We start from the raw sequence: 12,148 nt of genomic DNA, 5'->3' as shown, positions 1-12,148 counted from the left end.
TAAGTGCCACTTTTCCAGCTAATCACTATTTGGCAGGTAAGATTTTAAAGTGTATCTGAAACATTCAAAGAGACTTGAGTGCAACTACTCTACCCCAAATCTAACACCCTCTTTTCTTCCCATGAGTTCAATGAGAACTACTACTGAGAGAAGCCCAGAAATGTCACTGTACCAATTATATTCTTATTGCCCAAACTTTCTTTAACTCTGAGCATGGAAGCTTAAAAAAGCTTCAATTCTGAGATGTCCAAACGCGAGAAGCAGCCCATAAACAAAACCAAGACTGCCAGATCTGAGTCAAAGGGTCAACATGCCTGAGCAGTCTCAATTTGGAAGCACATCAAAATTCTTTTGCCAAATAATTACAGCAAACTGGGATTCATAAAAGTCATTACTTCTGATGTAATACAATTCGTACTCATACTGGTGGATTTCTGCTGCAAAACTTTTTTTTTTTTTTTAGGATTTCTTAATAAGTGATCTTTTAGTACGGGTAATTTGAAAAACAATCAAAATCCTATCTGCAATAAAAGCCTTCAACTAGTTCAAATAACATTATAATAAGCATGACTTTTCAGATATAGTTTTCTTATGTTTTCTTAATATTTCAGGTATCTTTATATATATTATATATATACACATATATACACACACGAAAAAACTTATTTAGAAGAAATTCTGACTACTAGTTCAAAAAAGCAGCCTAAAAAAATCAAGGGAAAAAAAAGAGACTGATGTAGAACAATTCTGTCACTGAATAAATCTAGCAACTTCACGTTCTTAAAATCTCTCTGATTTTAGATCTTAGTTAAGAAAGATTAAGTTCAGTGTGAAGGGTATTTTAAGGCGTAAATTGAGAGAGTTCTTGCTGTTTGATAGATTAAGAGTTCAAAGGTTTATCAACTAGAAGACCTGCAGACTGCTCAAGCAAGCTGAATCATTTTTTATGAAAAACTTCTCTAAATCACCACAAAGTTCATCACATCGATCCATGCTGCAATGAGCATGCCACGCGTGTATAGCTAAGTAAACAAACCCAAGCCAAGATGACCAAAAGCAGTCCTCTTCCTTTAACAGAGATATCCTCTGTTGAATAAGTTACATCCATCACATGGCACAGGGATGTGCATTTTGGTCATGTGCAAAGTAAACAAAGATTCTCCAAGAACATTTTCTTCATCCACAAATCTTCTCCAAGTCAATACATGCCAAGCTTCTCCAAGGAGCAGGAGAGATTGGTAGAAAAAAGCTACAGCAACCTGAATTGATCTAATTTAGTCTGCAGATTGGGCACCTCAACACAATTTCTCCTGTTTATCTACCTGAGGTTGCATAATACCACTTCACGATGCTGAATGCACTGAGTATATAACCATCCCCAAGAAAATACTCTTGCCCTGCCTAATGGCTACCTATGGGCTTACAGAGCCTTTCTCAATCAAGAAAGGAATATGAAAAAAGTGGACCATTTCTCATTCCCATTCTATACTCCCTCAAAAGCAATAGAAAAACAACCACAACATACAAAGTTCCCTGTGCATCCTTCAGATCCTTGGAAAAGGTGCTAACTGTTTGGAGAACAGCCTTGCGATGCGGATGAGGAAAGGAACAACACCTGGGCTCAGAAACTCATGTGACAAACTCATTATTGTACAAAGACAGCAGATTTCTTCTTAAGAAGAATATACCTTAAAAAAAATAACAGCAGGGCTAAAGGACATGACTTCAATTTGCCTATGTATTTTCTGCTTGGTTACATGACCTACAGTACTGAGTTCAATACTATTTCATACTGTGAGGGAAACAGTTGCCAACTTTTAAGTGCTAAGGTGGCACTGAAGTATTACCATCTACATCACTTCTAAAAGCAGTATCTTGGTATTCAAGAAGAATCCACATTTGAGAGAGAAAATACTTAAGGTAGTACTTACAACTTAAGGTAGTAAATTGACCAACTCCTTATCTGTGACCTTATGTCCAGCCCCTGGCTTTGAGGTCACTCTGGACATTCCAGTGGTATCCTATATATTTACAGGTTATCGTTGAACCTAAAATTTTTCTTATCAATGAGCATCAACATGTACTGTAGCTATCAGAGTAAGAGGCAACAACTGAAAGTGGATGGAGTCAAAAGAAAAACACAGAAATGACCTGGTAACAGTACCTGCAGCAGCAACTGGACCTGGACTTCTGATTCTTTGAAGAAGTCAACCTAAAAAGAATGCATAAAAAAAAAGAAAAACATTTTCCATAGAATCTACACCACCTGCAACACCAACCACTGAAAATCCTTTAGGCCACTTCTACAACAAGCCAGTATTCAGCGTTCTGACACTTAGACATGGCAGTGTCGGTTTCATTATTTTCAAGTAGTTTGCTTCCTGACTGGGCAGGACCAAACCTACCCTCCCCCTGTTAAAGAACAGGATATTTTCATCACAGTCAATGGAAGTGAAACTGCAAGTTACACTGCCTTGAGATTTGATGAAGCAAACTACATTTTCATTCACAATAATACATTACGGACATGTATCTGTGTATGTGTCACACTATAAGGAAGATGCAACTTCACAGTTTTATTACAAGAAGAAAAGAAAGAGGTGCTCTTAAAGGCTGCTTGTAGAACTCATCCCCCAGCTCAGAGATGAAAAGGCATCAGGGGAAAAAAAAAAAGCCAGTGCATCTTTTTGCAATACCAGTAACAACAATACTGAGAAGATGGAGCTGTAACCTAGGCAGAGGACCTATATAAACACAGGGGATCGTGTTGTGCAGAAGCCATTAGCAACTTTCAGTAGAGTCAAGCAGCAACTCAAGTCTGGTACTTTTTGTAAGCTCTGCTACATTACTGAAGCCTTTTAGGTTTCAGATTTAAAACTAAAGAAAACCCTAACTCAAGCCCCATCAATGGCACTGCCATTTGTGTCCTAAAAAACATTCAGTTTTAAAGCTGGAACACGAGACATTCGAGGCAGTGCCTTCACTAAAACATTATGCAGAACTAGAGGATATTCTCCATTTCTTTGGTAGAGAAGTGCTGAGTATAAATAGCAGAAGAATAAACCTGTTTTTAAACTAGTATATTAACCTCAACGACAAGACTAGAAAGGCTCTTCCGTGCCAACTTCATACAAAAACAAAACCAAACCAAACCCCAACCCACTAAGCAGTAGCTCCCCCCCCCCCCCCCCCTTAAAACATGGTACATAGAGATACAGACTGACACAGGTACATTTCTTTCTAACCCATTTCAGAAACCTACCTGAAACAGTTCAAGAAAAGACTAGGCAGATTGCAGCTGGCTAAATCTAAACAAGGCTTGCCGAAAGTTCTCAAACCCAGTGAAACCACACAAAGGCATGTCAAGAAATTAGCAAGTAGTCTCAAAAAGCCGTAAACACTACGTTCTAATCTGCGTTATTTTCTGCCACACACATAAGTCAGCACGGGACATGCTATGCACCTGCACATACAAGATCACTTAAAAATGGTGCTTGCACCCACAAAAAAAAAAATCTTTCATAAGAACACTGCCTTAAAAGGCACCAGACCCAACAGTTTTTTGAACAACATAGGTGATATAGCTACTGGCATTTTGACAGTAAAGACAAATTGAAAGGTGTAAGTCACTATTTCTTACCTGAAAACAGTCTTTTCCTACAGGAGGCACAAGAAGTCAAGAAAAATCTGTAAACAAGCAAGGGAGAAAAGTTTGAAGATGATAAGGAATAAATAATAATAAAAAAAAAAAGAACAGACATGTTACAAACACTTCACGAGACTTCTCAATGTGATGTGCCACTATGTGCAAGGTATCTGCAATTATTCTTAAAAAGAAAAAACAACAACAAAACCACCTACATCTACACAATTAAGCAACCATCAAGAATGCAGTTTAAATACTGAGGCAAGCACGGGGCTCAACAGTAAATCCTCCCCCCATGTACATTCTTTAGCTCAGCTCACATCTGCACAGGACAGTGCCATATGGGCAGCAAGAGAAGACAAGTGGCAGCAGTGCAGCAACAGTGTCAGCTTCTGTCAAGGTTTGACAAATTACAGCCACAGACAATACTGAGCTGCCAGCAACGCAGATATAAATAAAAGATGCAGTGACAGAGAATTTAACATCCCCTACAATTAAATTAGGAATTGCGCCCACCTTCCCTGGCCAAGAGGAGAATTTAGGTCAATATCGTGGCTTAGCTTAGCCAGGAACTATAAGAGCAAGAAAAAGAGCTTCAGAGAACTTATCCAATTAAAGGTAAGAATTAATTATATGCTTCTTACATTTCAATCAAGGCAGCACTGTTATGAGCAACTACTATTCTAGCCTCATTCCCAACTTGACCTTAATTAGTTACTCTGGATTACAGGCAAGCAGATTTTACTCTCAGACTGCTCAAGTGAAATATTATTTCCATTCAGGACACACCAACAAAGTTATCAGTAGAATGTAAACTGAACTCTCCCACAAGCTGGCTTAGGTCAAACAATCAGTATTTATCCAAACCACCTTCAATTCCTGAACTACTGAAAGTCATACAAAAAAAATAAAGAATTATACTGCAAATGATCTTTGCTACAAGTCTTCTCGTTGAGCTTTTTTGGAAACTGGTCCTTGCTCTTAGTAGAAAATTAAACAAGTCCACGTCCTAAGCATTTCTCTTGTACAGATGCTCAGTTACAAGCTTCTGTACAGAAACCTACATAAGATTAGTTCAAGTTATTAGCATTATTTTTAACAAGTTACATTTCGTTTGCCTATACTGTACAATACCAAATTCCGTACACTGCAAGAATAAGTTTATTTCATCCAGTTTGGACTCCTGTACACTCAAATATCCCTCCTCGTCTATATTCAAGTGTTTATGCTAGAAGCAATAGCATGGGATCACAGAACCGTTTGCGATACTAGCAGGATATTTAACAAGCAGTAGAGATGTAACCGTTCCCCAAAACGGTACTGAGAGCCTCCTTGATCAACCCAGTGCTACTGTGGCTACGGTTTGCGTGTGCGCCCCAAGCCAATCGGTACGACAACCCGTAAGTAAGCCATTTGGAACCTAGGTCTGTCGGGAAAAAATACGGTGCCTGTCGATTCTACGTATCAAACGCATACGACGTGAAGCAGCTTTCGGCTTCGCGCAGGGAGCGATCTTCATCTCGCTTCCCTGAAGACGTTTTAGGGAGATGGGCAGCAGCGGAGTGCAGACGCGCTCCGAAGCCGCCGGTACCGCCCGCGGGCGCCGGCCCCACACGAGGCTTCGCCCCGCTTCGTCCCCGGGCCGGGCGCGGAGCAGCCGCGGACGCCCCCCGCAGAGCCCCACCGGGGCCGGCCGGGAGCGGCCCCGCGCCGCTTCCTGACGCCGCCGGGGCCGGGCTCCGCCGCCGGCCCCTCCCCGGCCGCGCACCTCCCGCCGCAGCCCCCGCCGGGACCCGGCCCCGCCGCTCCCCCGCCCGCGCCGCGGGGCCCCTTCGCCGCCTCTCCCGGGCCCCGCGCCCTGCGGCCACCGCGGCGCCGCCCGCCCGGCCCCGGCCCCGGCCCCGGCGCCGCCGCAAGGTCACTCGGCCGCCCCCGCCGGCCGGGCCCCGCGGCGCCGGCGCTCGGCGCGCTCCTACTCACCTGCCCGCGCCGGGCCGCGCGGCTCCGCGGGCCGCCGGGCGCGGGCAGAGGCGAGGCGAGAGGGAGCGGGGGGGCGGGGGCGCGGCCCAGGCCCCCCGGCCCCGGCGAGGCGGAAGCGGCGCCCGCTCGGCGCCCCCGGCCCGGCCCAGCCCGGCCCGGCCCTTTGTGCGCGGGGCCGCGTGCCAGCCGCGCCGCGCCGCGCCGCGCCCGGCCTCCCTCCCCTCGCCTCGCCTCGCCTCGCCACGCCGCGGGCCCGCAGCGCGGGGCGGGCGGGAGGCGCGGGCCCGGCCCGCCCGGGCGCCGCCGCGCTCTTACCGAGGGCTCTGCACGGGACAAAGGGTGAGAGCGGAGCGAATCCGCCCCCGGGCCCCGCTGCGCTCCGAGCCCAGCGCCACCGACCGCGCAGCGCCACAAAATGGCCGCCTCGCTGCGGCGCCGCCACCCGCCGCCGGAGGAGGCGGGCCTGGGCCGGCCCCTCCCGCTCGCTGCGGGGGCGCGCAGCGCGCTCCCCGCGCGGCAGCCGGGGCACCGTGTTCCGGGTCCCGGGTCCCGGCCCCTCCAGATCGGCGCCGGCGCCTCGCGGCCGGGGCGTTGCGGGCGAGGGGCGGGAGGGCGCCGGCAGCGCCGTGCGGGGCTGCGCGGGGCGCCGCGGGACGGCCCCGGCCCTGCCGGCGAGCGGCCTCCCGACGGGCGCTCCCCCCGGTGTGGGGCGCGGCAAGAGCTCCGTAAAAGGGTGAAATAAACCAAAAAAAAACAACCTCGTGCCCGCTGCCCAAAGGGACTGTGTCCGTCTCTTCTGTGGCCCCCGGCTCGGAGCCCAGGCAGCTCTCCCTGCTCCGGGCTCGTCGTCGCGCCTCCCAGCGCTGTAACCGGGGCCCGGCCCCGTGCTGCTGGCCCGCCCGGTGACCCCGAACCACGGTGTGAGGAGCTGGGGGTCGGCCTCTTCTCACAGATGACTAGTGATAGGACTAGAGGGAATGGCCTCAAGTTGCGCCAGGGGAGGTTTAGGTTGGAAATGAGGAGACATTTCTTCTCAGAAAGAGCAGTCAGGCATTGGAACGGGTTGCCCAGGGAGGTGGTGGCGTCACCGTCCCTCTGGGGGTTTTTGAGGAAAGATTGAACATGGTGCTTGGTGAGTCATGTCCCTGAAGATAAGAGAAAATGTTTTTGTAAATACATTGACATGAAAAGGAGGACTAAGGAGAATCTCCATCCTTTACTGGATGCGGGGGGAAACTTAGTGATGAGAGATGAGGAAAAGGCTGAGGTGCTTAATGCCGCCTTTGCCTCAGTCTTTACCAGCAAGACTAGTTGTTATCTGGATACCCAGTACTCTGAGCTGGTGGAAGGGGATGGGGAGCAAGATGTGGCCCTCACGGGCCAGGCCCCGCCGCTGCCGGACAGGGGGAATTGCTGCGCCCCTCATCCAGCTGGCTTCCCATCCGTGCGGACCGAGCTGCATGCCCTTCTGAAGGCATGGCGCAGTGCAGAGGAAAATCGAAACACTTCTTCTGAGTTTTATGATAACTTAAAGCCAAAAACCAAGCTGGTACAGAACAGCCAAAATCTTTGCAGGTTGAAGTTCGTAACTTCAAATGTTGCAGTATTTGTCACTGTGGGTGATAAACTCTCCTGGTTCAGTTGGTTAGCTTGAAATAATCCATCATTTTCTGCCCAGAGGCCACAGACAAGTGAATGATTGTCACCTGCCAGGTTTGAGGGACAAAAGGGGAGCTGTTGTGGCCAAGGTGCCTGCAGGGCTCGTGCTGCAGGTAGTGCCAGCCTGGGAGGAGGGAAGGCAGGGAGCCAGCGCAGCCTGCCTCCGCCCAGACCTATTAAAGACACTCAGAACAGAACAGAAGCGACTTGGAAATGGTTATTTAAAGAAGTAAAGCTGTATCATTTCCCATCATTACAAGTTTAACTTATAATCGCTTCTATTTCAAATGATCATTTCATGGAGAAAAGCTGAAACAATTTTCGGTCACTAAGGAGTTGCTTTTTTTTTTTTCCCAGTTTGCAGAGTACCCTGCCTCCCCGCGTGTGCCAGCAGTGTGTGCAGCCACGTGCAACGAGGTAAGTGGGCAACCCATAGCTCTGACTCTAAGCACTTTTCTCTCATCTTCCTCCTGCCAAATAATCACAGAAACTGCTGACGCTGCACAAACCCAATGACATCAGCCTCACCCCAGTGCCATGAACAGAACTGGACCCAACAAGCACAAAGGCTGGTGCAAAGCACCTTCTGTGTTAATGTTTCTCTGATGTTCTTGTATGTTAATGTTTCTCACAGCTTGTGAGCTGTGTGCTGTGAATTTGTGGAAGCAGGATGACTTGCTAAAAATACCATAACAGGAAAAAAAAAAAAAAAAGTAGCAGAAAATGTAGTTATCAGTTTGGATTTTTTTTTTAACCTGGGAATCTCACATGTGGTTTTAACATTGCAGGTTTCTAGAGGCAAGAAAAAAAGAATGCAGAATGAATTAAAATAAAAAGCAACTAAACAAAATCACTCCAAAGTTTTGAGGAAAAGAGATTTCCTTTTTTGTTTTTATACTTTCACTAAAATGTAATTGTAGTGTTTATGGTTTTGTTTCATTTTGTTTTGAGAGCACTATATTTTATTAAAGAGTTTTCACCACTTAAAAAACACTGAGCCTTAGAACATCTGTCATAAGAAAGCAGGTGTCAGAAACCATTTCCTTCCCTACAGAAATGGGTCTTTCTAGATCCCGTTGTTTATGAGCTGGAGGAAATAATGTCTTATTCTCCCTTTATCTCCCTCCTGCCCCCTTCTCCCCCACAAGAGCAAACTACTTTTGGCAACCTATGGAAGTGTATATACCAATTTGTGATGTCCTTTTCCTTGAGGATAGTCCAAGCTTCAGATTCAGTGTCTGATGTCAGTGTTCATGGTTGACATTTATTGTAAAACCTCAGATGTTAGATATACCTGCCTGTTTTCACACACTGCAGAGCAACAGCCTTTCCTGGAGAACACAGCCTCCCCCTGCGCTGACATCCACAGCAAAGAGCAGTGCTGTGCCTGCCTCCAGCTTGTCCCTGCCTAGTGTAAACAGAAGAGGAGTGTGACTACGGTACTCACCTGTCTGGGACAGGTCCCAGCCCCCCTCAGGAGTTCAGCTGGATCAGTTGGGATCCAGTGTCTCACACATCAGAGAAACCAATGAATCCAACTGTGGGCAAACTGAGCTTTGCAGGCCAGGGAGGGTTTGTCTGTCCACTCTGGAAAGCGATGCTCTTCTCACCTGCAAAGTCCCTACTGCATTCAACATGAGAGGTGCCTGAACCTTGTGAGTCACTGTCAGGGAGCAGCAGGAGTGGGGTGCTGTGCTGGGACAGGCGAGCCGGAGCAGGGGTGGCAACAGAACATGAAGGCAGTGCCCTACCCAACACTGTGCAGTCCAGTGGTAAAAGGGGAGCAGAACAGATCCAGTGACAGTGATAAGAGTCCAGCATGCAAGCCCATAGTGATGAGGCAGGAAGGTCAAGGGAGAAAGTCAGTCCATGTGTTGGGGTCAGGGAAATCCACGGCCAGGCACAGGAGTAGCTGACCTGGCTCAGGCAGAGACCAAGGGTGATGCTTTGTGATTAGGTGACATTCCCAAAGAAGAAGGAGGAAGTTCCCAGTGAGGTGTTTTCCTTTTCCACCTCTTTCTCTTCAAGGCCAGCTCTACAACTGTGCTGTCACCAAGCTGGCCTTGAGCACAGGCAGCTGAACTGCTGAGGGGTGTGCTCCAGGCCCTGGCACTTCTCTTGCCTGTCGGCAAGCCGAGCTTGCTGACCAGTTTCCCCATATCTCAAGAGAGAAAATCCAGCAAGTTGTGGCAAGGGCAACGCATCCAGCCAGCCTCCTGCCTCCACTTCAGCACAAGAGGATCCGCGATCAGAAAGCACTTCTTGCATTGACTATAAAAGGAGGCTGAACCAGCTGCAAAGCAATGCCATCTGTGAGGCCAGCCTCTGCATTTGGTTGGAGAAATCCCCTGCAGAAGACTCCCCCTTCCTCCTTGACCAGCCACCCAAGGGGCCGGTGTGGCAGATGCAAAGGGTGTCTCTGCGCCCGTGGAAGTTTATCTTCGCCTGCATAAGGGCCCGGCCAGCGAGAGGCAGGGGAGCCTGCAGCTGCGTGCCGTGCAGCCCACGCGGGGTCACTGCAGCCCGCACTTCAGCAGCGCCACTGCGCAGGGAGGCCGCACGCTCCCTGCTTGAGCATGGAGCGGCTCAGCTGCCAGCAGAGGTGGTGTGCTGAGGCTGCCCCAAGCATGGGCTTTGCAGAGCTGGGTGGGGATTAGACGAGGGCCAGCACGGCTCAGGGGAGTTTACAGCCATAGACCGTGCCCTCAACACCAAAGATCAGTACGAGGATGAGCTTTGTGTCCAGCCCTGCTCATAGTGGCTCATGTCGGAACATTTCTGGAGGCCCCCCCAGGTCTGGCTGACCTCTGGGCAAGGCCCCGAGGCACACATAGGGGTAGGGGATCACTCGCCAAGTCAGTGCCTCTGCCGCACAGAAGCACTCCATGCCTGGGCAGTTTATAGCTTAGGCCATTTTCTCACCCCTTCTCTATTGGCCAGAGCAACCAGAGAGGCTGGGAACTGGCTGTGTATCTCCAGGTAGGATGTCTGCCCTCAGCTTGGGCAGGGCCAGCACAGCCCCATCCATGGAGCAGAGTGGCAGAGACGTGCAGGCACATCAAGGCACCTAGACACCCCCATGCTGATTCAACTGGGAGTAGGGGGAAGGCTGTAGCCCCCTCCATCTCCTCATCCTCTTTGGGGTCATCTGCCTCAAGGCAACAGAGGCCCTCTCTAAAGCCCCTTTTGTGGCTCCTGGAGCCATAGGGTCTGCCTGAGAGTGAGGAGGTAGCACACACTGCAGGGACAGCCAAGCCCAGTATCTGGGTACTGTTTACAGTTGGAACACCTTTGTCTTCCCCAGCAGGAACCAAGGCTGGGTCATTTCAGGGGAGGTTGTACCACATGCTGGAACAGTCTAATAGCTCAGTGGCCTCAAAAGAGAGGGGCCCCACTCCTCCTCTGTCCCCTTGCTTTCCACATTCCCCCTGCAGCCCGTGTGGTCACTGCTGTTGCTTGTGATCTGAATGAAGCACCAGAGCTGGCACAAGGTGGGATGGAGGAAATGGGGCTGTGAGTGGAGATGAGCTGACACAGGCCATCAGTTCTTCTTTGGGGAAGCAGCACCTTGTGGGAACAACCTTTGTCTTGCGCTTCTACATGGCTTCGTGGGCTTGGGCCCGGAATCCTGCCAGTTCCCAAGCCTGGCAGCTCAGGTCCCAGTCCCTTGTGTTTCTCTTTCTGACCAGCGGTCTGGCCCGGCAGCCCAGCACTGGGCTCCAGCTCACACCTGCGCTCTGTGAGAAGCCAAACAGCACATGGCAGCTGCTGGCTAAACCCAAGGGCTGGTGGCCCAAGGGGACACCTCCTCTCCAATAACAGCAGGTGAAGCAGGCACTACGATACCAAGAAACCTCAATTTGAAACTCCGATGTGCATGTGAACACCTGAGCCCTCCTGCCCTCCTCCCTGGGGACCCTCAACACCAGCAACCAGACCTCTGGGCTCTCTCTGCTTGCGTTTTCGCAGAAAGACTTCATATTCAACCTTGTGTTTTCACATCTCCATATTCCTCCTCCAGACAGCAGTGATGAAGGCAATCCGCCAAGGAAGGGACTCAAGCTCCCTTTACCATATCAGCAAACACCAAACACTTCAGACAAAGTGGAATGGCTTTGATGGTGAGGAGGAGGAAGCTCTGGGTGGAGGCTGCAGCAGGAGGAGCCCCTGGAAGCTGTAGGTTCAAACCTTCCTGGACTGGGCAGAGTCTTGAAATGGTGCCCCCTTCTTTGAAAGGTAAACTGACTGATAAGCAACTCAATGCTACAATATGTCCCAAAAGTTTTCCCTCATGGCCACCTGGAAGTATTCAACTCCAGCAGCTCTATACAGGGTCGGTCCATCCCTCCTCAAGGATGGAACCTAGATGGTTCCTCAACCACCTGCACCTGGTTCTCTCCACCATTAAGTGTGGGTGACAAGTATTACAGGACAACAGGAGCTCTAAAAGCAGCAACACTTACCAAGCAAATCACCTTTATCCATTTTATCCTTGATGATTGTCCCACAGACGATCTCTGGGTGTGCCAGAGCCTGAGCGCTGCTCCGCAGAGCCCCAGCTCAGTGCCAGCTCCACTAGCCAGTTCTGCTGATTTGCCACTGGTTTGCCGTGCCCACATCAAACCCATGCTGGGGCAGCATCAGGCCAGGGACTCTCCCATCTGTGCCCCTCTGCTATGCTGCAGGGCTCCTGATGCAGGCTTCCCTGTTCCTCTGTGTCTTGCCACAGGGATGATTTAGTGCAAAGCTTAACGTGAAGGTTAGGCTAAAAACTGGTCTCCCACAGCCTGGGATTTTGGGGGATGAGACACAACTCCTGGGCACCTCACATTTACAAGGGGAGGAGAGACTGCAAAAAGCTTC

The 12,148-nt window shown here is 49.7% G+C and overlaps 1 protein-coding gene across 9 annotated transcripts in view; it reads right to left on the bottom strand.

Moving 5' to 3' along the window:
* The window catches only part of PHF20 (PHD finger protein 20), a 78,507-nt gene extending 72,029 nt beyond the window's left edge, over positions 1–6,478 (bottom strand). For 3 of the 9 annotated variants that reach the window (XM_035548242.2, XM_035548244.2, XM_035548247.2), the window contains exons 1-4: positions 5,942–6,071; positions 4,163–4,218; positions 3,641–3,687; positions 2,165–2,212 (exon numbers count right to left, since the gene is read on the bottom strand). The gene's annotated coding sequence lies outside the window, so the exon portion shown is untranslated. Of the gene's footprint in view, positions 1–2,164; positions 2,213–3,640; positions 3,688–4,162; positions 4,219–5,941; positions 6,126–6,384 lie in introns of those variants that run through there. The other 6 variants (XM_050714022.1, XM_035548243.2, XM_035548246.2 and 3 more) reach the window with 4 other exon arrangements.
* Positions 6,479–12,148: the final 5,670 nt, after the last annotated feature.

The sequence above is a fragment of the Cygnus atratus genome, chromosome 16 (genome assembly GCF_013377495.2).
Source record: "Cygnus atratus isolate AKBS03 ecotype Queensland, Australia chromosome 16, CAtr_DNAZoo_HiC_assembly, whole genome shotgun sequence".
NCBI lineage: Eukaryota > Metazoa > Chordata > Aves > Anseriformes > Anatidae > Cygnus > Cygnus atratus.
The sequence above is the reverse complement of the archived record's forward strand: the minus strand, read 5'-3'. Positions and strand labels throughout refer to the sequence as shown.